The sequence below is a fragment of the Lissotriton vulgaris genome, chromosome 3_1 (genome assembly GCF_964263255.1).
Source record: "Lissotriton vulgaris chromosome 3_1, aLisVul1.2, whole genome shotgun sequence".
NCBI lineage: Eukaryota > Metazoa > Chordata > Amphibia > Caudata > Salamandridae > Lissotriton > Lissotriton vulgaris.
The window spans coordinates 1044589707-1044617335 of NC_141689.1; positions in this window are offsets into that span (position 1 = coordinate 1044589707).

Genomic DNA, 27629 nt, shown 5'->3' on the forward strand with positions numbered 1-27629 from the left:
GAGGTGTCTCCTGTCCACTCACTGCTTGCATAGCTGGGTTGCATTCTCTCGGGTCAGTCCATATTATAAACTCAAACTTTCCTTGATGGCAAATGCGTTCACATCTGTTAATATTTTGGATGGTACTGTTGATGCAATTGTTTTGCCCCATTAGCCTGCATTTAGGGGATCAGTTTGTTTTAGGTAGTAGCAGCCCTTCACCACCCTGTTCTCGCCATACTCTTTGCTATTTGGATTTGCAACCTCTTTGTTAAAAGAACACTCTATCCCGAAACCTTGCTTCACTTTTTCTCCTTGAGGAGCGCGGTGCACCTAAAGGGTTTTTAAGATTCTCGGATTTGATCTAAAATGCCTTTATGTCAGGCAACCCAGATTCAAAATATTTTGAGATATGCCTCACACCTATCTAATAATACTGCATTACAGAGATCCACAATTCTATGTGGAGGTTGTGTGTTTCAGTCTGGAATGTCTGTGGGGGCTTTAATATGGCTGCATTTCCCCTGCCTACTCGCCGACATATGGCAAGCCCCCCCCCCCTACTTTAATGTGATAATGTCAGTTGGGGATGGAATTTCTATGTGGCTGTGAGTTGGGTTTATCCTGGATGCACTAGAAAAAGCTCAAAATCCCCCGTAGTATTTGTATGTTTCCAGACCTGGTCATAATTCAGTAGAGGCCTTTGATGCACGGTTCCAACGTTTTTGTACCCTTCAGCTATTTTTCAGGGCCCTTAGGCCACAGTTCATCACTTCGTCAGCCACCAGGACATGATACCAAGCCATACCTTGGCTTTTTCTTTATTAAGTTTTGTATAGCGCTAGCTAGACCCGTAGGTATCAGAGCGCTTCACATACACATTGTGAAAAACAGAAGGGCCTTACATTACCTAGGAGGCTGACAGTAAGTAAGCAAACCATGGATAAAGAATACTGCATGAACAATAAATAAATGTGCAACGGAGGGGGAGAAAAAAAGAAGAACAAGGTGATTAGCATCCTCAACAGTTCATCAACAATCCTTGAATAGGAGTCAACTCGGAGTATTGAGGTCTAGGTTAGTAGACTTTGTTCAGGAAAGTATTTGTTAAGGAGATGGAGTTTGAGGTCCCTTTTGAAACAGGAGAAGGAGGGGTTGAATCTGAGGACTCCCGGGAGAGCGTTCCATATCCTGGGAGCGTTGCCAGAAAACGATCGGTATTGGGTGGTTTCCATTCTTCATTTTTGGCGGAATGAGAAGGAGTGAGTTGGAGCTTCTCAGTGATCTGGCTTGACCTGCTCTAACCAGTTTGTTGTTCAGGTAGTTGGGGGCCGGAGAGTGGAGGGTTCTGTGTGTGATGCAGGCCAACTTGTAATCTCCCTTCCATGGGAAGCCATTTCAGGGAGTTGAGAGCTGGAGTGATGTGTTGAAATCTTTTTACTCCAGATACAAGTCGAGCCGCCATGTTCAGCACTGCCCTTAGAGGGACTAGGTGAGCTTTAGGAGTCCCTGTAAGGACGGCGTTCCCGTAGTCGATTTTTGAGAGAATCAGGGATTGAACTACTGTCATGAGGTCATCATTGGGAAGAAAAGGTTTCAATTTCTTGAGGTGTTTAAGAGAGAAAATAGCACTTTTTGCAGAGTTTTTGGATGTGGGCCTCCATTAATAGGTTCTTGTCAAGGGAGATGTCTAGAGACTTAACTGAGTCGGATAGAACGAGGATGCAGTTTAGTTCAATCAGATTCTTGAGCCACTCTTGGATAGCACGATGGTTGCTTTTTGGAGAGAATAGGATCAGTTCCGTTTTATCTGGGTTGAGCTTTAAGTGATTGACGTTGAACTAAGTTTGGATCTCCGTTAGAGTGGTATTGAGGTGTTGGATGTCATCGGGGGCTTGTTTTTGAAATAGATTTGGGTGTCATCCGCGTAAAGGTGGTAACTCACTCCAGCTTTTTTCAAGATGATTTTGAGGGGCTCTATGATGAGATTGAAGAGGGACGGGGAGAGGATCGAGCCTTGTGGTACCCCTAGTGTGTCTTTTGTTGGCTTCGAGAGACAGGAGTTGATTTTAATTTGTTGCAAGCGATGCTGGAGGAAAGAGGCGAACCATTTTAGTACAGTACCATTTATGCCGGAGTGCATGACAAGGTCTCAAGAAGAGCTGGATGATTAACTGTGTCGAATGCCGCAGATAGGTCAATAAGGATAAGTAGGCAGGCATCACCATCATCTAAGGCTTTGGGGATGTCGTCCAAGACGTTGAGTATGTCTGTTTCAGTGCTACAGCCTTTCCTGAATCCCGATTGAAAGGTGTCGAGGAGGTTGAACTCATCAATGTGTTTATTGAGTTGGTGGAGAAGATATGACTCCAATGTTTTTGCAAGGAATGGGAGGTTTGAGATAGGTCTGAGGTTGTTCAGATCATTAGGGTCGGCCCCGGGTTTCTTGAGAATGAGCGTGATTTGTCCTAGTTGAATGGAGTCTGCGACACAGCCTGAGGGGAGAGAGGCGTTGATGATTTGTGTCCAGAAAGGGGAGATGGTGTGGTTAAGTTATTTTATGATTGTGGAAGGGAGGGGGTCCATGGTGTGGGAGGAAGGTTTTAGGTTAGAAATTATCTTGAAGACCTCGATTTCCGCCATTAGCTCAAAGTCAGACCAGTGCGCATTGTTTTTTAGCTGGAGGCCAGTCTGATTGTCCTTATACAGAGCTCTTTCTGCGTGGTCAAGGGAAGTAGAAGGGGGGCATCCTCATCCTATGGCTTTATTTCATCAGCCTTGTGTACCACATGCACATTTCCTTTCTTGTTTCTGTTCTGTTTTTCCTTCTCCTGCTTGTGGTCCGCGCATACACCTGGGCACACAATTTTTACCCAAGCAGAATTCCCTCAAGTTTTGGTATTTCGTGTTTTTTTACGCTTCTGGGTTTTGCATACTTTTTGCATAAGGAAAATGGTTTAAGTAAAAATGTCGTGCTGATCATCTTTAAATTCAGTGAGTAAGTATCTGACGTGTTTTTGTAACCAAGGCCATACTTTGAAAACAGTTGCCATGCAGACAACTACCCTTTACATTGAGCAGGTATCCTTCATGACTTCTGTACAATTTTCAGGCAGATGGTCACTAAATACAGTGAGAAGGTTTGTTGTGAAACTTTGAAAATGTGAAGGCATGCGTCGAATATAGTATAGTTTTCATGCAGACTAATGCCCAAGTATTATGTGTCTAACACAGACAATTTTGGCAAAAAATTAGACATGGAAAAGTTACTCATAGTAATAGTCAAAAAACTTTATTCGATAAAATTACAAGATAAAAGTAGAATAAAACCTATTTACAATATTCATTTTCTTTCTTGGAAATAATATAATTAACTTCATCTGTCATTGAGAAAAATTAAAAACAATCAAGGCATTTCATAATATAAAATCAGTTATTGCTTTGTCAGCCCCCAAAAAGCTTGAAACCATGTTTCAAGCTACAAACCCATTTATTATTTGCATCTACCCCTTTTTTCTTTTTTTCGTGCTAGCCCATAGAAACGAAGCTAATGAAAAACATGTCAAAGGATCAAATAGGCCTTTTAAGAAATATAATGCCACCCGGCATTGATTAAAATTCATTTTCTTTAATAACGGCTTTAGGTACTCGTTCCTTTCCTTCTTATAGAGGTTGCAGAATAAAACTAAGTGCAAATCATTTTGGCTACACAATTTGTCACATGGGCACAAAAATTAAGTCTGCATGCTTATATGATTTGTCAGGGTAACCTAGCAAGAGTGGAATCATATTCAGTTCAAACCTCAACAGTATAAATCTATGTTGTGGATTGGTGACGTCTGCCAGATAAAGGAAACCTCTCTCAGACACTGGGGATTTAAATGATATATTACAACTGCCTGATTCTTTCTATATTGCTCCATTCTCTCATACTCCATCAGTTCCTGAAACATGTTTTTAATCTTTTGCTTTGAAACTTTGTTACATGAGGGTGGATCATTAAACAGTTGTGAGAGGCCGATTTTGTTCAACAGTGTTTCCACATAACCCAACCATCTTCACATCCTAGCGTTGTCCATTTTTAAACAATTCTTTATTACGATTTGTGTCAGTGGCACTGTATCCCTCCTCCATATTGAGTGCTACAAAAGAATAGGGGTCAGTCGTAATGTATCTGATATGTGAGGGAGACCCAGTTCTATATGTAGAAGATAGTTGGAGGTGGAGGTTGGGAGGCCCACTAGAGATTTGAAAAACGCATTTTCAATAGTTTGTAGTGCGCTGGTATTTACAATGCCCCACACCCCTGCCCCATAAGTTACTGCTGCCTTGACTTTAGCCTGATAAATATTTCTTATTGGCACAAGTGGCCTGGCCCCTAGTTTTTTAGCAAACGATTTTGCAGCAGAGCGGGTTCTTTCCATTACCCCCTTTCTTCCTTCAACTAGCCTTGACCACGATAATACTTATCAAAGAGTACCCCCAGATAAGGGAATGAGTCAACCACCTCTATTTTCTCCTGCTCCCCATGTAAGTAGGGAGTTCTATCCCTTTTTCTTGCTCCCACTATTACTGCAAAGGACTTAGTGTGGTTTACTCTGAGGTCTATCGAATCCATGAAGGATACATATGAAGATATCAGGTGTTGTAGACCCCGGCCTGTCCTAGCGATCAACACCGCATCATCTGCATATGCCAGGATTGTTACGAATTGTGAATTAAACACGGGAACATCTATTGTAGCCTTGATTAGAGTGTTTTTTACTTTATTTGTATAACTGGAGAAGAGAGATGGAGCAAGGACGCATCCCTGTCCTACTCCTCTGGCGGTTTTAAATGAACGGGTGCAGTCCCCGTTTTTAGTGTATCGGACCGAGGCCGTCGCATTGGAGTACAATTGTCTGATAAAATTTAATATAGCTGGGTCAACCCCCATTTCCCCCATTAAAGCCCATAGCTTTCATGGACCAAGCAGTCAAAAGCTGCCGACAGGTCCATGAAAGCCATATATATTTTCCCCTCCTTCATCCTGGTATATTTTTCTGTTATAAGCACCAGGTTTAAGTTACTCAATTTAACTTGCTCTGCAGTTTCCAAATTAACAATTGGTCAACGTGCTGGCCTGTCATTGGATCATTCTATCAATTGTGGCTGTCCAGCAGCCACCATTCCCCCATGCTTACGTGCCTTTAAGGCCTCTCTGACTAGTTTAGATGGAGGTGCCACCATCGCTGGTGTTACCCTTTCAATTCATCTTGATGGTTTTTGAGAAAACTCTATTTTCTGGATGCTTAGATATTCCTTTTCACCATTTGTGGTGAAGAGTGGACACTTTGGTCCAGTCAGTTTTTCTTGACCTTGTAGGGTACCACTCTTTTCACTACATCTCAGCCCTTTTGCCACAGTAATGTTGTGGGTTAATGGAATGTTAGCTGAACCCGAGGACATTGTCAGTGTTACAATTCAACACCCTGGATGATACCGCACTCAGTGGCAGTTTTATCATTTAATCTTGCAGCACAATGGAGCAGCCGCAAATGCTGCCCTGTGTGAAAAGGAGAGTGCCATCTGTACAGAAATATGGCACTTCCTCCCCTTTCCCTAGTGCTGGTGCTGAAATGAGCTGGCATACACCACAGAGACACCTTTGTGCCATGGTGCAAGGGTTTCTCCATGAGTCTAGCATAAATTTTGTACTGGAAGGGTACAGTTACAGTGGTCCCATAATGGTCCGACCGCCAAACTCATTATTCAGCAGTCAGACCACAGGTGCGGTGGTCCCCGACTGCCACTGAACCTGCTCAGTGAGTACGTACTCATAATCAGGCCCTAAGTAAGAAACATCGGTTTATAATAAACCCCCCCAAAAAAACATAAACCCCAAATTCCCATAGACATTTTTTCATAGACAAAAACCTATAAAAGAACACCCACCCGCACAATACATTACAGTCCCAAATATGCACTTATATGACATTTAATCATAAAGCATAAACAACATCACATAATTTGACATAAAACATTTATGCATTAATATTATAATCTAAAAAAATCTAAACAATAAAAAAGAACAAAACAATACCAAAAACATATATAAATATACCCAAAACTCACAAACAACACTATAGCCAAACATGCATTCTAAATCCCCTTTACCATAAAAAATGACTTACCTCTTCCAACAAACAGCAACAACTAACCACATCTTGGTGTCTGGAAAACTGACCCAAAATCACCCCAATAGACTACAAAATAGAAGGTAGCAGGTAAAAAAATGGCCACCAAATGAAACAAAAAAAAGACTATCTCCCTATAGAAATGAATGGGAAATATAATGAACATGTTTAATAAATGTAGAAAAATTAAAAAAAATATTAAACATGTTAAAATATGTCAAACAATGTTGTAAACAATTTAAAGAAAATTAAAGTAGAAATGAAATAATAGTATTAAATATATACAAATATTTCATATATACTAATATGAGCTAATAAAGAATATGTTAAACTAATGTCAAACAAAATTGTTTAAAAACAGCTTTACAATTGCTCTTATTTTTGCTTAAAAATATATTAGTTGAAATGTAAAACTGCCCAATAAATAAAAATTGTTTAAAAAAAAAAGAAATTTAAAACTATGAGGTAAATTTCAATGTCGGTCGGATTTGCCGAATCCAATCTGAAGCCCTTATTTCCAACCGACTTGTTCCCAATTCCGAACGACCAAGTACGATGCCTTGAAACTTTAAAGCTGAACAAATTAGTTCTAAAAGACATTCCGACAGGGCGAGCCTTTCCGGAGCCGATTCGTACAGCTCTGTGGACATGGTTTCTGAACGAGCGATATTGATGACGGATTTGGATTGCCTGGATTGAAAAGGATGGCGGAATCGGTATTTGGGGGCCCGAAGCAGGCCCCTTCACCCTGGGCCCTCTGAGTCTGGCCCGTGGGGGTACCCATGAGTCCTCCCTCTCCATCCAAGCACAATGTGGCAGGCACCATGGGGTGCCCGCCACAGCATGCCACAATTTCCCCATCCACCCCTTTCTTTAACAGGAGCCTTTGTTCACGTTCGGGACATAGGCTCCCTTTGAAGTCAATGGGAGACTGACTGAATCGAGAACGGATGCATACGGATGCATCAGTACTTGGTCGTTCAGTAGTACAGATAGCATTCTGGAACCGATTCGATCGGTATGCTTTCCGAACGAGATTGGATTCGGGCCCTATATGTGACATATTTTTATTATAATAAATTAGGAGAAAATTGTGGACACTAAAAAGGTGACACATACTATACCCACTCCAACTTCACCATCTTGGGGAAGGTGCTGGACACAAAAGGGGTGCCCTTTACTATTCTCATTGCAATCTAAACTGATTTGTGGAAGGTGTTGGACACTAAAGGGTTGACATTTACAATTCCCATGTCAATCTAAACCAACTTGCGAAAGGTTACCAACTTACCAACTTTCCAACTTACCGCCAGCCTCTGGAATGACCTTCCCCTCTCACTCCGGTCCAACTCAGATCTTCTTTCATTCCGTAAAAACCTAAAAACATGGCTGTTTGTCAAATCCTCTGTACCCTAGCACCCCTTCCGTCACTTTCTGGTCATCTCAGCGCTTGGACGCCCATGGGCAGCAATCGCGCTCAACAAATACCGTTACAATACAATACAATGTTGGGCACTAAAGGTGTGACATTTACTATTCCAACCCCGATCTAAACCAACTTGAAAACGTTGTTGGCCAGTAAAGGAGTGACATTTACTCTTCACAATCCAACATAAACCAACTTGGGGAAGATGTTGGGCACTAAAGGTGTGATATTTACTACTCCCACTCCAATCTAAACCAACTTGAGGAAGTAGTTGGACACTAAATGAGCGACATTTTCTAATCCCACTCCAATCTAAATCAACTTGGGGAAAGTGTTGGACACTAAATGGGTGACATTTACTATTCCCACACCAATCTAAACAAAAGCAAGGAAGGTGTTGGACACTAAAGGGGTGAAATCTATCAACCCCACTCCAATATAAACCAACTTGAGGAAGGTGTTTGAGACTAAAGGGGTGATGTTTATTATTCCCACTCCAATCTATACCAACTTTAGGAGGTTATTGGACACTAAAGGGGTGACATTTAATAATTCCCACTCCAATCTAAGCCAACTTGGGGAAGGTGTTGGGCACTAAAGAAGTAACATTTTCTGTTCCCACTCCAAACTAAACCAATTTGAGGAAGTTGTTGGGCACTAAAGGGGTTATATTTACTATTCCCATACCAATCTGAACTAATTTGAGGTAGGTGTTGGACACTAAAGGGGTGACGTTTACTGTTCCCACTACACTCTAAACCAACTTGAGGAAGGTGTTGGACACTAAAGGGATGACATTTACTATTCCTATTCCAATCTAAATCAACTTGAGGAAGGTGTTGGACTCTAAATGAGTGACATTCACAAATTCCAGTTTAATCTGAACCAACCTGGGGAGGGTGCTGGACACTAAGGGCCCGATTCCACTGTCGTTAGGAAAGTCCTCCGTACGACTCGGATTTGGAGGTTTTTACTTGCGAATCACGCTCCGGGAGTCCAAGCGACTGATTCAGATGAATCCGTATAGTGATGGACTCGGTTCGCTTGGACTGCCATTGAACTCTATGGGAGCCTGTATACCAAATGCGTACACAGGCTCTCATAGCAAAAAGGGGTGTGTGGGGAAAAGCCTGCACCCTGTGGCAGGCACATGGTGCCCGCCACACTGTGCATGCTTGCAAAGGGGGATCCATGGGTACCCCCACAGGACTGATTTGGAGGGCCTCAGGTGAAGGGGAGCCTGCTATAGCCCCCCGAAGTCCGATTCCCACAGCCATTTTGTCTCTTCAAAACCGATTCGAATTGTGCATTGTACTCACTCATTCGGCAGCCAGCTCCATTGCGCGGCACGATTCAGCTGCGAACGAGTCGGACTGACAGGATTGGGTTCGGAAACGTTTCGGTCAACGCGGACGAGATCTTAGCATCGTACTTGGTCATTCTGAACGGGGGACGATTCGGTCGGAAACATAGTCTCAGAATCGGATTTGCTTGTCCCGGAACCCGTCTGTAGGCCTTCCGAGCGAGATCGGAATCGGGCCCTAAACGTGTGAAATTTACCAACCTCACTCCAATCTGAACCAACTTGAGGAAGGTGTTTGAGATTAAAGGGGTGACATTTACTATTCCCACTCCAGTCTATACTAATTTGAGGGAAGGCGTTGGACACTAAAGACTTAAAATTTTATAGGTCCAGTTCAGAATAAAACTTTTACCTAGAATATTATGAAATGTAAAATACACAGGTAATTCTGCACATTCTCACATTTTTTTAAATTACTAAATTTAAAAAAAATTATATTAAAAGACACTAATTTAAATTACTAACCGTTGCATAAAAATGCAAATTAAAAATGTATATTTAAATTAATTAAAAAAATTACAATATTTTAACAAATAGTTCCTACCATTTATAAACTTTCCAAAATACGATTACAAGAAATCAAATAACAACATTTTCACAAAAATATAGAAAATATTTCTTGTATTTTTACATTGTAAACATTTTGTAAACAATTGTTTAAAAATGTCAAAATAATGTTTTTTTTATTGCAATTATAACAATTTCCTAAAAATAATGTAATTTTTTAAATTTACACATCAAAATAAACCCAAATAACATCTTTTTTTTAAAAGTTATAAAATATATTAAAATTTGCGTTTGAAAAATTCCATGAATATATAAAAAAAATCAAAATATTAACTCAAAATTTAAAATTGGATAACATTTTTTTTTAAATCTCCCCGCCCTGATCCATCAATAACCCAAAAACCTCTAAAAAAAAGTCCATAATAAATTACAAACATTAATGCAATTTAAAATACAAATTCCAAGAATGTAATAAATAAATACTTATCAAAAATAATAAAAAATAAAAAATGATAAAATAAACAATACATTGCATACTAATTAACACTAAAACAAATTATATACAACAATAGTTACTACATCGATATTTTTTACAACAATATTAAAACAACACTTAAAACAATACTTCTGTCCATGATATATTTGAAGTCCAGATATTCTTGACACATCAATCCAAGTCTTTTGTTTGCTTTTGACTTTCTATTTATCTTTTAAAAGAAGTCAATTTTATCTACTTTGCTATAGACTGAATTGTTTTCTTTTGTATTAATGGATTGTTTTGTCAGCTCCATTTACTTAAGATACACATGCAATCGCTATTAACTGTATACCCTTGATTTTCTGACTATTTATTTTTGTAAAAATATAAACAATAATCTTTTTGAAGAACAAACCTTCTCGTGTTGCTTTTACTTTACTTTTTGCTCTTATGTTCAATATTTCATTTATTGTGCATAACCATAATAGTGATTGTGAATCTGTTCAAGTCATTATACTGTTATAGGGCTAGTGTGGTAGCTTCTATAGATTTCTGAAACAGATTGATACTACGTTGTACAGTTGCTGTTTCATTCAGTTGATAAGTCTAAATAATACAGACTTCACGACACTGTTAAACTCATAGCATTAAATAAATCCCTTGCTGGGAACCTTTTCCTTAAACACAGTATTTCTGTAGCACTGTATTTTATCAGCCAATATTTTGTCCAAACACTGTCTGTTCCTGGTGGGTGTGAATAGGCAACAGCGTCACTTATACAACATGCATTCGACCAGGAAACAGAACTGCTGAGAGATGTTTATCAGAACAGTGACTGTCATGTGGAGAAAAGAGGCAATGGGCCCAATTATGATGTCGGTGGGACTGCCACCAACAGGCCATTGGTGGTGGTCCCACCAACATCCAGCATAGCAGTCTAACCACTGCAATACGATGTGGTTGGTCAGACTGCAGCGGGCGGAGGGACCGACTGACAGCTCCGACAGGCTCAAGGAGCCTGTCAGAGCATTGGTCCATGGGGTGATTCCTGCGGAGGCACCACTGTAGGGATTACAATGGCCCTTTCTGTCTGCCTTTTCAAGGCGGGCTCACCACCATGGAAAAGCTGGCAGTGGGGCAACTGGTATTATGCTTGGTGGTGCCGTAGCGGCACCACCAGCATATTGCTCTACCTGACCACTGGTCACTACGGCAGAATCCAGAATCAATGGTGGATGCAGTGGTCTAGTGGGGGTCTAACCACCAATGTCCTGATAGGTCGGGTGTACCGCCAGTCTGGTGGTCTGCGGACCCCTATCCCAAGTTCGGAGGTCCAATGGACCAAACTCATAATAAGGCCCTAAGACACCAATTCACATGTGTCTGGAAATGGATTAAGAAAAGGGGAGCTTGAGCCTCAGATAATTGTGAATTGGAGCTGTACATCAGCGTGGAGAAACTCAGCACTACTGCCTGCTATGATCAGGACTGGGAACTATGGTCTCCCTGAGGAGTGAGGAGACATCATCCAAGAGAATCAAGACCACGCATTCTGGAACCTGGAGTACCAGCATCTGCCTACCTGCCAAGACCAGAGAACCCAGAGAGGAGGAGGTGATCCTCTAATGGGAGCAAGATCTAGTGGAGATCCTGCCAAGTGGATCCCTGAAGCAGAGTGTGAGATTTCGGGTCCGTGTTGAGGAGGGATACACTGATTGGGCCGTCTGCCTGAGTGCTGCTGTAAGTGACTCCCATATGCTAGGAGGGAAGATTGTGAACATTGAGGATCATTTCACTGATTGTCCTGTCTGCTGGAGTGCTGCTGATGGTGATCCCTTTATGCCAGGTAAGGATTGAGGTGATTATAAGGGCCATCACCTTGGTGCATCGCTGTGACACGAAGCGGGCCGGCGCCCCTGCAGTGCTGTGACGAGGAGCGCCCGTCTCCATCCGGGCTGTTTGCAGTTCCCCTAGGCCAGAACTGGGCACAGTGACCATAAGGGGTGATACCCTGGTGCAACGCTGTGGCAAGAGGGCCATCACCCTCATGCTGTGCTGTGACTTGAATGGGCCACCACCCTGTGTGCGCTTCTCATGAGCCCCGTATGCCAGGAGGTGGCCTTCTTGGAGATAAAGGCTGCTGCCCTGGACCAGCATACATCAGAGAAGTGTAGCGGTTTGTGACCCATGGAAGTAGAGCATTGATTTAATAACTGGAATCCAGGAGCATCGGCATCCAGAATACTGCACACTGCCGGCCCGGTGACATGGACCCTATTGAATTGCAGTTCTAGGGAGAGCAGGCAAGACTAGCTGTTGGGCCACAAAACCTCTGTGAAAACATGCTCTGACTAAAAGCACTGCAGCGCTGGGACACTTTGACTTTTAAGAAGTCTCATGGAACTTCTGAGGCTTGTACTTACTACCTGGGCCTTACCTGAATGACCCCCTCACATCAATGGGAATTAACACCTGTCCTAAACAGAAATTGGGACTCAGGCCCTTACCTAAACAAAGCTAGAGAGTCGGTCTTATAAAGTTTGTGTGTATTATTTGTTGTGTGGCCTATTTCACTTTCTGCCATATATAAATACTACTTTTTCATGAAAGCAAGTATCTTGCTAGACAGCTATTTACTCCTATTGCTGAGTGAATTTTGAGTTTTGAGTTTTGAGTTTTGAGTCGGTCTACACCCACCTTTCATCAACCCTCCTGGCCCCTTGGAAGCTGTGGACTGTGCTACCCAAGATACCACTGAGTGTTAAGTCTGGCTACAGGACATCAAGAGTACAAGAACTCAACCACCACTTTTGTGCTCAGTAATTCCTGCTTGCTCCATGGCCCTCAGAAAGCGGTTCTGACAAATTCCTTCGGGGAGCATATGATAAGATGATCCAACAATATTATTCTGAACACAAAGCCAGTTTCAATATCAGGAAATGCTTCAACTGTCTCCATTTTGAAGCAAAACCTAATTTGTGTGTTTGCACTGAGTACTAAGCATTGAAGTGGCATGTACTGCTATAAGAAGAAGACGCAAATCAAAATGGATCCCGCAGAGTCTGGGACAATAGCATGCCGTATCTGGTGGGCAACCTATGTGATATTGATCTAGTTCATAAAACTAGACACACTTAAAAAAAAAACTTCTTTATGGCCCATAGGTTATATTGGACAGTGGAGAAGCTCACTAAATTGGATCCTTCCTCACCGGTGAAGTGCTTCAACTGCAGAGAGGTTAAGGCAGATTCTCTTTATTTGTATATTGGATACTCAAGCCTTCGGGGAAGCCATGGGTAATGCTGTCAGGGAGTCCTGGGAAGAAGTGTTCAGGCTAGTGAGCTTCAGATTTTTTTGTAGTTTCTGAGGACTAAAGAGGGTTGCGTTAAGCCTCAAAACAACTCCCTTTTGAAATTATTTTCTAACCAGAGCTTTGATTAGTAGCTTTGGAAGAAGGATGTTCTCCACCATTTCCAGAAATTTGTGCACAAATTGTTCAGTACAGCTTAAATAGATTAAAAATGATGCTTTTTAATGCAGTTTAATAGTCATGAGCCATTTTTAAATCTCGGTGAGACACATGGAACAGGAGCATTCTTCATTGTGCCCGCTGTTATCCATATTCTGTTTTTTAGCACCCCCCTCCCTGCCCCTCCCCCGCCCGCCTTTCTGCTCCACCACAACTCCCTCCACGGGCCGCAGCTTTTAAAAATGTATATATATGTCATGCTTGTACATTCAAGACAGCTCTCTGTTCACATTAGTGGTTACCACATGGCTACTGCTCTTGTAAGAATTGCTTTCCATGAGCCACATGTGCTTAGAGACAAAGACCTGCTCATGTTTTTAGGAATCCTCTTTCACTCAGATAACTCACTGAATTGATGTGGAAGTGCCTGTAAGGGTTTGTACGTACATACGAATTTCTTAAATTATTTTTCTTCCATAATTTATTGATTATAATATAACTCTCTACTTAAGTGTTCATGGCCTACATGAACGGTAGAATACATAGAAGATAGATCACTGGCACAGGACGTTTCTGTCCCCTGTCAGAACTGTGATCTGCCTTATTCCAGCCCTGAACCAAGCATGACAGGTGTCAGGGAATAGGGTGAATGGTATTTGCAAATTTCACTGCATTTCTTTGAAAATCTGGAATGTATTGACATCTGTCACCCACCATCCACGCTCCCTTAGTAGATCTTACGTATTACCTACTTTCTATAAATACATTAATAAAATGAACATTTGTTTGTATCCTATATTTCGTATTTTATGTGAACATTTTGAATGGAGTTGTATATGGCAGACATATCAGCTCCATATTATGAAAGAGCCCTCCACAATGGAGAATGCAGAATCCTCAACGCAAACTACATTATGAAGTTCAGGGATAAGAGCTGTGTGTAAATTACTACAATACCACAGTTTTCCCCTTACACATTCCGTCAAATCAAACAAACCTGGAAAAATGTCTGGGGAGAAAAGGCCTGTAAAAAATGCAGAATTTGGTGTGTTGAAAACCCCATTCTCCATGATATGCATGTTGAAATCTCAGTAGTTTACCATACATTTTATGGGAGCTGAACCCCAATAATCACCTAAACCCCAATAATTTGAACTCCTCAATCTTTACCTAACAATTCAGTTCCCAACACTCCATATGATGTAGCGGCTAGAGACAACACTCCTCTTCGATGAAATATATACTTTAGCAGAGTAAAACAGAATGAAATATGCAAGCATTTATACCATCGTTCTAAAGGAAAATAAGGCAAACATAGATTTACAGAAATATTAATGAGTGTGTTAGAGAATACAATTATGATTCGTCATGAAGGTTCACATTCAGAAATACAGAGTTATGAAACTTAGATCTTGACAGTCTTACCACTGTCACTCCGCGGTCCCAAGTACTCCACCAAGTTGAATGTCTTTCGCCTTCCTTATTTAGATGCATGCAGGCTGACTTGCCATGTGGACAACAGATTGTTTTCTGCTGCTGTCGCGGCTCACTGCTGCAGCGGACTACACTGCTGGCAGAAAGTACACTGTCGTGTTCTGGGCGGTGGGTTCCCATCAAGCATATTTAGATTTCACAGTTGTGTTGGAAGCCTCCTAGTCTCTCTGAAGGAGGGAGTCGGCTGTGGTACTCGCTCACCAATGCGCCATCACTGTGGCCATTGGATGGATGCTGGTATAACACACCTGATGTCTATTGGCCAAATGGAAACACCTGCATACCACACTAGAAAACACACTCCTTTTCAGACCATGATCCTTTGCGATAACACTGCACCACGAAATTTTGTAGCTGAACTGTTGCTAATTAAGTGAGCTTATTTTGTTGCTTTTCCCTATTTCTTGTCCCTTAATGCTATTTCATTTGTTTACTTGTGGTTAGTTAGTTTGATTTCATCATATTTCTTTGCACAATGCCAGAGTCCAAAAATCCCAGTTTTACTGAGGGATAAGTTTACGTCATGGTGAATGAAATCATAAGAGTAGGGCCACAATTGTTTACAGCCCAAGTTTAAAATACACACCTATCTCAGAAAAGGCTAATGTGGGACAGAATAGTCGATAGAGTGAATTCTGTAGCAAACAACCTGCGCACACAGGAGGAAATTAGTAAGAGGTGGAATGACTGCAGGGAAGAGTGCATTCCCTGGCTTCCAAGCATCATCTAGATGGACAGAGGACTAGTGGTGGTTCTCCCAGGCCCCCCTTACAACTTATGCCCTGGAAGGATAATGTCTTGCAGATTCTACATCCTGAAGACTTGGAAGGAATACCCGGTAGAGTGGAGCCTGGTAAGTTACACTTTACAAAGTCTCACTAAACCTCAATGTCCTGTTTGTTCTAAACTCAGCTGTTGCCAATGTGTTCTGCACATATTTTCCTAACATAGAAATCTCAAAGTATCAGTATAATTTAATTTGGATTGTTTGTGTGACTGTATTGTGTTGCATCTAAGAATACACGTGTCATTCTCCATTACATGTCACAGGACGGCATGGTGCCTATAAATGTTAGAACACTAAATAACCCATTACCCATATGTGTGTCTGTCCCATTTCAACTGCATATTTTCCACCATCATGTTCCATTAAAATTTTTGCAAGTGTTGGAAAGTTGTCTTTGACATGACTACAGCTAGCATGATGCCCTGTTTCAGTTTTGTCAAAATAATATTGCTATGTCATATCGCTCGTTCTCTCTTGTCTAGCATATTTCCATGTGTGGTAAAGTGTCATGTACTGATCAATCCCTATTCAATACTCTCGTATGAAAATGGTTTCTGTTGTTTTCTAAATGTTCTGTTCTTCTCAACCAATTGAATTGATATCTTGAGTTTCACAAATCACGCTGCGTTGACCAAAAAATTGCAAGGTATGAAAATTACTATGCTGAATATAAGTGGCAATTGCAAAAATGTACTCTGTATTGTTCACATGATGACTAATGCCAAACATTAAATCAAGTTGTGTAAATGTCTGTTTTGAAGTCACCTATGCCTTGGAATTGCCAATTATACATTTCACCTCTCCACTGTATTGGGTTGAATGTTTGGGAGATGTTAGATAAACTTCCTAATTACTTTATAAACATTCCAGCATCTCTTATATCTGCTTATATGAAGTTGCACTGTTTGAAATTACAAAACGTTAGGGTAATAGGTTCAATATCATTTGAAAGCTATAATCATAATAATCTCTACCTTTTTTCTCCCAGGTATTTACATTGTTTGTCTCAAAAGATTTGGATATATAATCCACACGTTATATGGTAAATTGTGAGTCATGCTTGTGATAGATGTAGAAAAATCATGTTACATCAATACAGACAAACCATTGTTTTTTCTTTCAATTCTTGTATCCATACAGGTCAACGCCCTTCAGAAATGGGACATTTGGAAGGACGTCGCCAGGAAGCTGCTAACTCTGGGGGTCTACAAGCGGTGCATCACTGATTGCCGCAAGAGGTGGGAGGACCAATGATGCTGGACCAGAAAGTCAGCCGAAGTCCATCTTGGGCAGTCCTCCGAACTTGGGAAGTGTGTGCACAGCACCCTGACCCTCCTAATGGCCCACATTCGTGCAGTGCCTTATCCGTGGCTTGCTGGGCAGTTGAAGGACAAGTGATCGGGCAAGTTCTTATCACAGTTCCACATGTTACATGACTAATTTTTGGTTACAGTCAGGATTTTTCCCATCCACATTAAGGAAGACCCATGTGCAATGCACAAGAAGAGTTCTTGATGATGTAAGTTTTGCACATTGTGTATGATGATGTGCTTTGTCTAATCATTTGTTAGAAAAGATCCCACCTGATTCCTCTTCACAGCCAAAGGACTGTTCTGAGCAAACACATGGCTGCCTAAACTCAGCGGCAGCAGGTGCAGGTATTTGTGGTGGGGTGGTAAGGTGGGGGCAGGGGCTGGGCGGGGCAAGAGAGGGAGAAGTCGACAGACAACGGAATGGGGAAAATTAAATAAATAAATAAATCATATTCCGTCGCCTATCGACATCCCCCCGCTCTGCCCAACACACTTACCTGCCTAAACTGCACATATACATCAGGTTATTTGACGTCATGAGGGACAGTTGTAACACGCAGGCCAAAGGTCTCAGGTGTGATGCTCCTTCACTATTGTGGATGATGTAATGGTAGAGCAGTTACATGAGACATTTCATACTATGCAGTTATGATAAAGTGGATGTTCCCAACGTCACATTGTACTAATTTGAGATATTTTGGAGTCAAATGTGAATAAGTAGTTGCTCTGTATTAAAGTGGATTAGAAATGTATCAAGCCCTATGTGTTTTCTTATGCTATTGGATTCATTTGTCAATCCCCAATGACAATCTGACTACATGTCTTCAACAACATAGGTAAATACATTTTGCATGTTACATTGATAAGCTACTTCAGTACTGAAAGCATATAGTATGTTGTACATTTGTACAATATTTGAGTTACTTGAGCTAACTGTTACCATTGTGAAATGGCCAAACAAAAGATACAGTTTTTCAGTTTCTAAAAATGTTACAACATTGCAGGATTTATTGACACACATTTATTCATATTTTACTTTCAGTGCTTTTCATTATTGCAGCTGTTTGGACCTTTTACATACAGTGTTCAAAGGTATATTTGGTGTATATCCTAATTAGTTACATAAGTTCACTATTCTGGAGGACGAAGGCCTACCATTTAGAGGTGTTCAACAGTTCCTTTAGAGAAATTATTCTGTTGAAGAGACAAGATCATGTTTGATTTAGGAGAGTTCATGGGCAATTACAGAACTGTGAATAAATGGTGTATGAAGATGTTCCCTACATGCATGAGATCATGATGTAAAGAACCCAAAAATGTTTTTTTGCTCAAAGTTGCTGATCAGTTCTATTCAGACTGCTACAATGAAATTGTTGTATATGCCTTTTCAGCATCATCCGGAGCAGGCGGAGGAGACGTTGGCCATGAATGTGGGGTAGCAGCTAGATGCTGTGTCTAACCTAGTGTGACCACCAACACCGAGGGACACAGTGCCACAGAGGGTGAGGGGGTGGCATGGAGGTCTCAAACACAACATCCTCTTCAGAGGTATCCCCAAGCGACCAATCCCTAGTGGTGATGGACCGACTGCTCCTGTTACACCTGAATCTTTGTCCAACACCCATCTCCACACTCCCTCTTGCTCCCCACCATGTTGGCCAACCTCGCCCCCCAAAAAGGGGTGATGTCTCCTTCGCTCCAGGCACCTCACACCCTGTCCCAGTTTCGCCAGCTGCGCTGAGTTAGAAGGCTATTGAACTCCTCTGCAGAATTGCTGTAGGCTGACAGCACTCGTGAATACCATCCAGGGGCTTAGCTGATATATGCAACAAATGTTGGCTTACCTGTAAGGTATTCATAGCGGTATGTCTGGCCTACAGCAGTCTTTTCAAACCATTGCAACCTTGTACCCCACCTCCTGCCTCTTCCCCATCCCAATTCCTTATTTCACGCACTGTCCCAAGCACACTCACACCATTTCACACACCCACTCCAAAGCATACAAGCAGCACACACACACATAAACATAGAGACCCCAAAAACACAGGCGCACAACCAAACATACAGACAGAACAGCCACCACATCCGCATATGCCACCACCAGCACATCCACAGCCGCGGCAGCCACCAGCACACCCACATGCACAACCCCCCACCACCTGCACATCCACAGACACCGCAGTCACAATCACCACCAAATGCAAAGCCCCCTCCACCAGCAAATCCACAGACACCACAGCCACAACCACACCCACATGCACCACTCCCACCACCAGCATAACCACTGACACTGCATCCTCTACCACATCCACATGCACCACCCCATGACCAGCACAACCACAGACACTGCAGCCACTACCACACACAAATGCACTCCCCCACCACTGGCACATTCACAGACACTGCAGTCACAACCACACCCATTGCCACATCCCCCACCACCGGCACACCCACAGACACCACAGCCACCACTACACCCATATGTACCACAATCACACCCAGTACCTCCACAGACACTACAGCCACCTTTGCACCCACATGCATCACAACCACACCCTGCAAACCCATCTACACACACACATTGGAATACACACCCATAAAGCTCAAACACCCACACTCCTCCAAACAACAGCCACTTATGACGCAAGACATACCCAAATGTGCATGACATACACTAGACCCACAGGCCCCTTCATCTTCAGCAGACACATTCACGTCAGACACAGGCTCTCCCTCTGCCTCCCAAACCCAACTCCCTACTGAGTACCCTACCCATTTTCCCATAGATGTTCTTTTTACCCTTGCCCTAACCCTTTACTCACCCCAACTCACCCCTTCCACATCCCTATCCACCCCCAGCAAATGCAAACCCATCCCTTCCACCACGCAACCCAACTCTTCCACATTCCAACCCAAACCATTCCTACCAAACTCAAATATACCCCTTTCACACCACAACCCTCCTCTTCCACATCCCAATGCACCCCAACCAAATGTAGGAGCACCCCTCACAAAATCACAACCCCCATACCAAACCCATGGGCACCCCCCCAAACCTAATCCCTCCTCCCATGTAAGATATTTGAGGTGCCTGCTCTGCCCACTAGATGTCCCTTACCGTTGAGGTTCCCTTTGGCAGTGAATTAGGAGGTAAGCTTTGTGCCACTGCACAACAGTGCAGAATTTTGGACTTTATGGACTGTGATTTTACTTGATTATGATTTTGTACGCCTTATTTCAATTTGTGGAATAAATCCATACTTTTGATTTCATCAAATTAGTACTGGCATTATTTTTCCTTAACAATTGTTTGATTCCTAGCAACATTTCTCAGTAAAATGTGATATACTTATTTTCCTTTACCATGGTGGCAGGGAGTAGAACGGATTTTTTAAATGTCTACTTTCCAGCGTGGCCCATGCAGGTAAGAGTGGTGCGGCAGGGTGGGGGGTAATTGATATACAATGGCGAGGGAAACTTAAATTAAAAATAAGAAAAACCATTGTTTACTGGCCGATATTATAATGAAGTGTTGCCTGTGTGGCCCCCCTCCACAAGACAAGAACAGTTCTGGGGACACCATCCCCTGTGGCCAAAATGTTTGTAAAGAGGAAAGGGGCATGTACCCCCCAAAGCATTGTCGGCTTTTCTACTATGCAGAGAGCCGACTGGAACTGTGGCATAAACAGCTGCTCATGCTGGGTGGGAACAATGTTGGCTGTAGCAGCATGAACAGAGCCGAAAGGGGCCAAAGGGGCCCTGGGGCTACCCCGCAGTCCCCAGCATGCTTCTTGGTGGGTTCCCTGGGTGAGCACTAGGGCACCCAAAGAAAATTAGAACAGGCCCAATGGGCCCCCAGTGGCCACCATAGGATCAGGGATGGGGCCACACAGCCCCCTCCCTTTTATTATTTTAATTGACCCTGGGCAATGGAGTCCCCAGGGCCTATTAAGGCTCGGGGAGGGGACCTCGAAGCACCCACTTGTTTAATGGCATGCAGCCCTGAAAAGATGCGGTCCCCAGGGCCTGATAAGTCCCCCCATTTTTATGATGTTCAGCCCCAGGGGATGGGCTTCTTCTGGTCTGATAAGGCTTGGCGAGGGTGAGCCACATACTGCTTCCCTTAAAAAAGTCCTTCGGGGAAGGGGTTTCCAGGCACAATGTGGCTTGGGCAGCTGGGCTGCGCTGATGGGTTAGAAACAAGCCCTGCGGCCTGTGCCTTGCTGTGTGGCAGTAGTTTGGCTTTACGTATTACTTTATGTTAAAAAAAAATAGAAATTCAATGAAAAAGACAAAGCTAAAAGTAACATGTGTTTTGTTGTCAATTCCAGTGACAATGGCACGTTTTAAATGTACAAAACCACTGGAATTAGCCATTTATAGTTATCTCTGGTAGCTATAACTCATGCCTTAAGCTAACTATAACACACATCCTGAACCACGAGCTGCTACTTACCCCACATATTGCATCACTCATAACATCTTGTATGACACCATTGATAATATCACTGCAACATTTTCAATTAAATTATTTATGTGAAAGCTGTGCATGGCGGGGCATGAGTTCAAGGTTCCTTACACTCCAGGGAGGGTTTGCTGCAGGGCCTGGCCTCCAGCCATGTCCTGCTCCAAAACCTCCATGGACAGCCAACACTTGCAACTCAGAGCCTTTGTTTACAACTGATGTTTGCCACAGTTCCAGATCTCCAGCCAGGCCCTACAACTAACTCCACCAGGGGCAGCCAACTCCTTTTGCTCACAACCTTCGGCCATGTGCAGGGCTCTGCATTTTGCCGCCCACTGCGAACAACAGTCCGTGGCTGGCCAACACCTCTGGCCTTCAGCTGTGCGCAGTTTGGTAAAGCCATACGTCCAAGCATTCACAGAGGACCAAACCTGCTTCTATATACAACAGGGTTTGCCATAGGGCTGTGTCTCTGGTCAGCCCCTACACCCAGCTACCCGTGGGTAGCCAACTATTGCTGAGCATGGTCTTTGGTCATGTGCAGCAGGTGTCCAGCAGACATGTATGTGTGTGCGTCTGTGTGTGTGCGTGAGTATGTGCTTGTATGTAGATGTCTTGATGGTATCTTTTACCATGACCATTTTCGTTGTACCACTTGCCCTGTTACCCTTCATGGCACAATGGAGCTGCAGGGGGTACTTTAAAGTTCCTTCAGTTTAATTCAGATATGTTCATGTGCCACAGAATGAAAAAGCACATGTGAACAGTTCTGGACCTGGGTACATTGACATCCACCCAAAAGGTATAAACACCTTGGACAGCTCAGGAAATGCTGGTTGCCCGAAAAACATATTTTCAAAGTGTGGAAATGCCCTCTTGTGGTCACATGTGTTGGTGCCATTAGACAGCTGCCTATAATAGCCTTAATGCAGCATAGCCGTAGTTGGAAAGAGACTGACATTTTGTTTTCTTCTACAAGAATTTCTTCGAGTGATGTTCTCTCCTGAACAATCAATGATCACTGTATAATCGCTGAATGTAACACATGTATAACAATAAAAACAGAATAACTGAAGGATAATTTCCTAGAATCAGGGTTTTCATGTACTGAAGTGGCCCTTACCATTTGTGATTTAACATCCTGTTGTGAAAAATAGATCATTTCTCAAATGTATAGGAGGACAATTATTTTGTCATCCCGACTGAGAGCTTTTGGGTTTGGTGAATAGATCACACAGAAGCTTTCTTTTCTAAACCATGGAGCATGTGTTATTACCTCAGCTCTTACACTGATCTGAATATGAAATGCTTTATGTACTGGCCACACTCAAGGTTCATCATTTCGTCTCATGTCAAGTACTTATTTTTTAAAGATATACCAGTGTTTTATTATCTTGGCAGTACTCCCTCTGCATACTCGTTCACATTATCATCATCACTTGAAAATATATTTTTTAATACAAAATTTCTATAACACATTTGCAAGTTTTACTATTCAAAAATCAGCTGTACTTAAAATAATACACATTTTGTGTTTTTTACAGACCGTTCACTGACTCTGAAAAGCAGAAACATTACAAATACCTTCCCAATATATTCATGAGGCAGACAATCCCAAAACAGATGATTAAACACTCTATCCCAAGTTTGGGCATAATCTCGATTCAGCCAGTGCCGAGAGTACCCGGACAAATAGAGATCAAAACTCTTGTAGTAAAACCACACTAATCGTGTTTGGAGCTCATGGGCCTTAACTGATTGAAACACTATTTTCACAAATACTATATAATGCAAAATGTTGCTGACTATTTCTCTTGCAAGTTAAATATCGCCAGTCTCAATTTCTTTAAATGTAATTTTAAATGACTGAAATCCTTTTCAGCTATTAGATAAGCTCTTAAGAAAATCAGCGCGCCACCCACTCGACTTTGTTAACACATGTAAATGGATATTTATATTCCACAATCAGATCATAATCAGATTTAATAGATTCAAAGTGACATATTTCACCCAAAAGTGTTTCAGCTCCAGGGGCGGCTCCTCCATTAGGGCGGAGGAGTGTCGCTCCACTGCTTTCTCGCATTGCGAGATGTAGAAACATAAAATGGTAATAACCTCCCGTTATTACCATTTTATGTTTTATTGCGGGCGGGGCTGTGCTACCAGCAGGGGAGCAGTGGTGTGCCCACTCCTGAGGGCACAATGACTGTTTGGTCGGCCCTATGGGGCCGCTCAAACGAGTCATGTGCACTCTACCATTTCTCCACGTAGGCTTCATTGCAGCCTGCATGGACAAACTGGCTTCCCAGTAAGCCCCTGGCTGGGCGGTGTCCCCACCAATCACAGCGCTGCCATTGCAGCATTATGATTGGCTTAGGGGAGGGGAGGGAGGCTGCCTGTTTACTGTTTCCTGCTCCTTCCGGAAACAGGAGAGCAGGAGCAGGCGCAGAGAAAACACGGGACCCGGCCTGCCGGCAGACAGGTACATTTATTTATTATTAAATTATTAGATTACCCACCCACGATTAATGCCTGCTGCGACTGTTCAGCTCAGCTTCCTGAGGAAACAATTGAAACACCTCTTTATTCAGTACGATTTTTTCGGTTGTAATACCCAGTATCTGATTTCTTTGGTTCTTTAACAAACATATCCCTTTAATAGTTTTGAACAAACAATTCTCATTTGCTTTAATTTTTGCTTTCACCCAGTAGGTCTCACTAACATATTTTAACAAGCATTTTCAAAGCAATAGGTCTCGCATTTGCGAACGTTTAAGCTAAGGCATTATCATTTTAGTACAAATAACTCAAACTCTCGCAAATGCGAGACCAAACTAACTGTTGCCCTGCCCCTTTCTTTAGACGGTGCTCGCCTATTCAGGTTACAGCGGGCAGCATGCAAAGAAAGGGGCATGGCCAACATTAAAGTGAAATCAGGTATGGTGCGCTTTCACCCAAAGCGAAAAAATAAAATCTATTTAAAAGGTTCTGTAGCGCGGCCGCTAAAGTGAAAGCGGCCTGCGATGTTAATTAAATAAATAAATAAGTGCACCCGCTAAAAAGAAAGTAGCCTGTGATGTAAATGAAATAATTACATAAGGGCGGCTGCTAAATTAAAAGCGGCCCGCGCTGTAAATTGAATAATTAGATAAACGCAGCAGCTATAGCTAAAGCGAACCGTGCTATAATTTAAATACAAATGTTATAAAAGCTGTCTGCATGCTGCGATGTTGTGTCTGAAATAGGGAACATCATTAAAAAAAATAGTGCTCACCGACTTATAAAGCGGACTGTGTAACAACACAAGTAAAATGTCCAGTCGTTCTAGGAGATTACAAATGCAGACAAGGTGATACCAAGGAGGGACTACTAAGCCTATTCACAAATAAAAACCAAAGATTTCGCAAGGGCAGTAACAGGTGACAATGATAAGATAAGCGGAAAAGGGCGGAGCTTCTATGTCGTACCGCAAAACATCGCTACCCAGGCTCGACCTAAAAACCATAAAGAGCTCTGTCATCCAAGATCAAATCTGATTACTGCTGTTTTAGTGCCGTTCCATAATTCCTTTACCAATACTTATTTGTCACCGCAGTGATCCTAGATTCATAAAACAGCAAGGAGAATACAGTATAATACTGTTGTTTTATTTTGTTTTTATAAAAAATTGCATGGCAACAAAAATACTACACATTATATAAACTTGTTTTCCTTGTAGTATTTGACACCTTATATTCCTTGCATGGAGAATTACACTACCATGTGAAAAGAATTAAATTTCAACATATTCTATTCATTGTGACATACTACAAACAATGATATAAATGAAATGGTGTCATGCGTCGACGTTTCGGTCCTTCGTTGGTTAAGGCAAATCCATAGGACCATCATCAGGACCAGTTGCACATATACATCTAAAAATAGATATAAAAAATTCAACCAATCATCCTTGCCTGTAAGGTATCGTCTAATCACCCAAAAGAGAAAACAAAACATGCAACCCAAGTGCAAAAGGTACACACATATATACCACCACTTATCAAAGTGCAGAACCACCTTACAACATCCAAGTCTAGGACCTATATACAATAAAAGTCTTACCAACAGCCTCCAGCCGGAGGTGATGAAGACCCAAAATAGACAATGCTGTCCAATCAATCTAAAATCCAAATACAATCCCATCAATCAAAATCTGCACGTGTTTAAGGTCAGTCAGTGTGTAAAGACTAATAACCCAGGGCTGTACTTACACACAGTTGCTTCCGATTACAACCACGATTAGACGTCTCAAATTAGTCAAAATCCACAGCGATTTAATCACCTATAACAAAACAATCCTTTAGAACCCATTTAAAAAGCGACCCAGGTCTTAGCAACACCAACTAAATACTTCTTTTATGCTAAAAACCGCATTGTTGTAACTTACTGGAAGAGTGTGGCGTTCGTGATCCTCTCTATGCAATCGGAGTGAGAATGCCGGTCCAGGCTCCCCATCTACATAACCCCTGAACTCGGCAACGTCATGACGTCGAGCCTGCGACCTTGATAGTTGTGGCAAAATTGGTTTCATGGGACTTATTACAATCTGCAATACTGGCCACATTAATATAAAAACGGGTATCAAAACGTGCCAATGCGTGAACAAGCTATTCTGCAAGGGAAACTATCGAACCAGATGGGCTAGTATCGAAGAAAACCACGGCGGCCATCTTGGAACGGGTTACAACGTTATTCTGGGTATTGGCTCGCTATCTTGAAGAAAGGCAGAATTCGTTTTACTAAAATATTTGATTATTTGCCACATTGATGTAAAACGGGTATTATAATGCGTCATAACGCAACCAAGCCCTTCTTCAAAGTCCAACATTAGATCAAGACAGGCTTACAAGACAGAAATCACGGCGGCCATATTCGAACATATTTAGGAAGTTTATCGAGTATTGGGTTACTATACTCATGGATGACAAGTGAGGGACACACACCACCTTGATACTCAATCCGGATCAGATATAAAGCTGCTCACCTAACCAAAACAATGAGAGTGGGGTGAGCCATTAAAAACCCAATTTGGCAAGATTAAAAGTACACCAAATCCTGTGACTAGTCTGAGTCAAAAGGGCCCGTATATTCCCAATGGGGCATTTTTCTGGGTCCAATCAGAATACAGAGAGGCTAGCGTCTAGAAAGAGACTAGGTCTTCATAACAAAGAAACAGCATGCCATTCAATTACAGAGTTTAACCCCATTTCCACAGTGTTGCATGCCCAAATCCATTTGTTCTCCCTTAGGGTGAGGAGTCGATCCACGTTATGATGTATTTTTGTACATTTGACTACATCTATAACAAACCAACACATTTCATTAGGTGCATGCGCTTTTTGATGATAATGTTCAACAAGAGGGGCCGAGGTGACATTACACCGGATACGTGATTGGTGTTGCAAAACACGTTTTTTTAATCTCTTGTGTAGTTTTTCCTATGTTCAGGAGTGAACATGGACATTCTATACAATAGATGACATTTTTTGTATTGCAATTTGAATGATGGAACATTTTGATTTCTTTGCCGTTCAATATACAGCTTTTCATTACTTTGGTTGTTTCACAAGCTGCGCAATTTCCACAGGGGTAATGCCCAGTGATAGAAGCCAAACCCCACTGTGATTGAAGTGTAGTTACTGGTGGTTCTTTGTACGCTTTCACCAAGTGGTCCCTAAGGTTTTTCCCTCTCTTAAATGCAAACCTAGGTTGTACTAGATGAGGTTCCACTTTTTTAATCAAGTGCCAGTTATTTTTAATGATAGTGGTTTGATTCCGAACCGAATGTCATAACACAGGTGACAGGATTTGACAGAATAACATCAGTGTCAGGATTCTCCTTTTTGGTGAGTAGAGCCTCACGGTCATAGTACCAAACGCGCTTCATCGCTTTTTTTACCAGTCTGTGAGGATAGGCACGCATCACTAGTTTGGACTGTAGAACTTTCGCCTCCCGGAAATAATCCTCCCTTCTGGTGCAGTTACGTCAAAGACGTAAAAACTGCCCAAAAGTGAGGTTTTCCCGTAAGCTCCGAGGATGCTGACTATCATACTTTAAGAGTGTATTTCTTGCTGTGGGTTTTGTGTAAAGTCGCATAGATAAGATGTTGTTATCGTTATATATCGATAGATC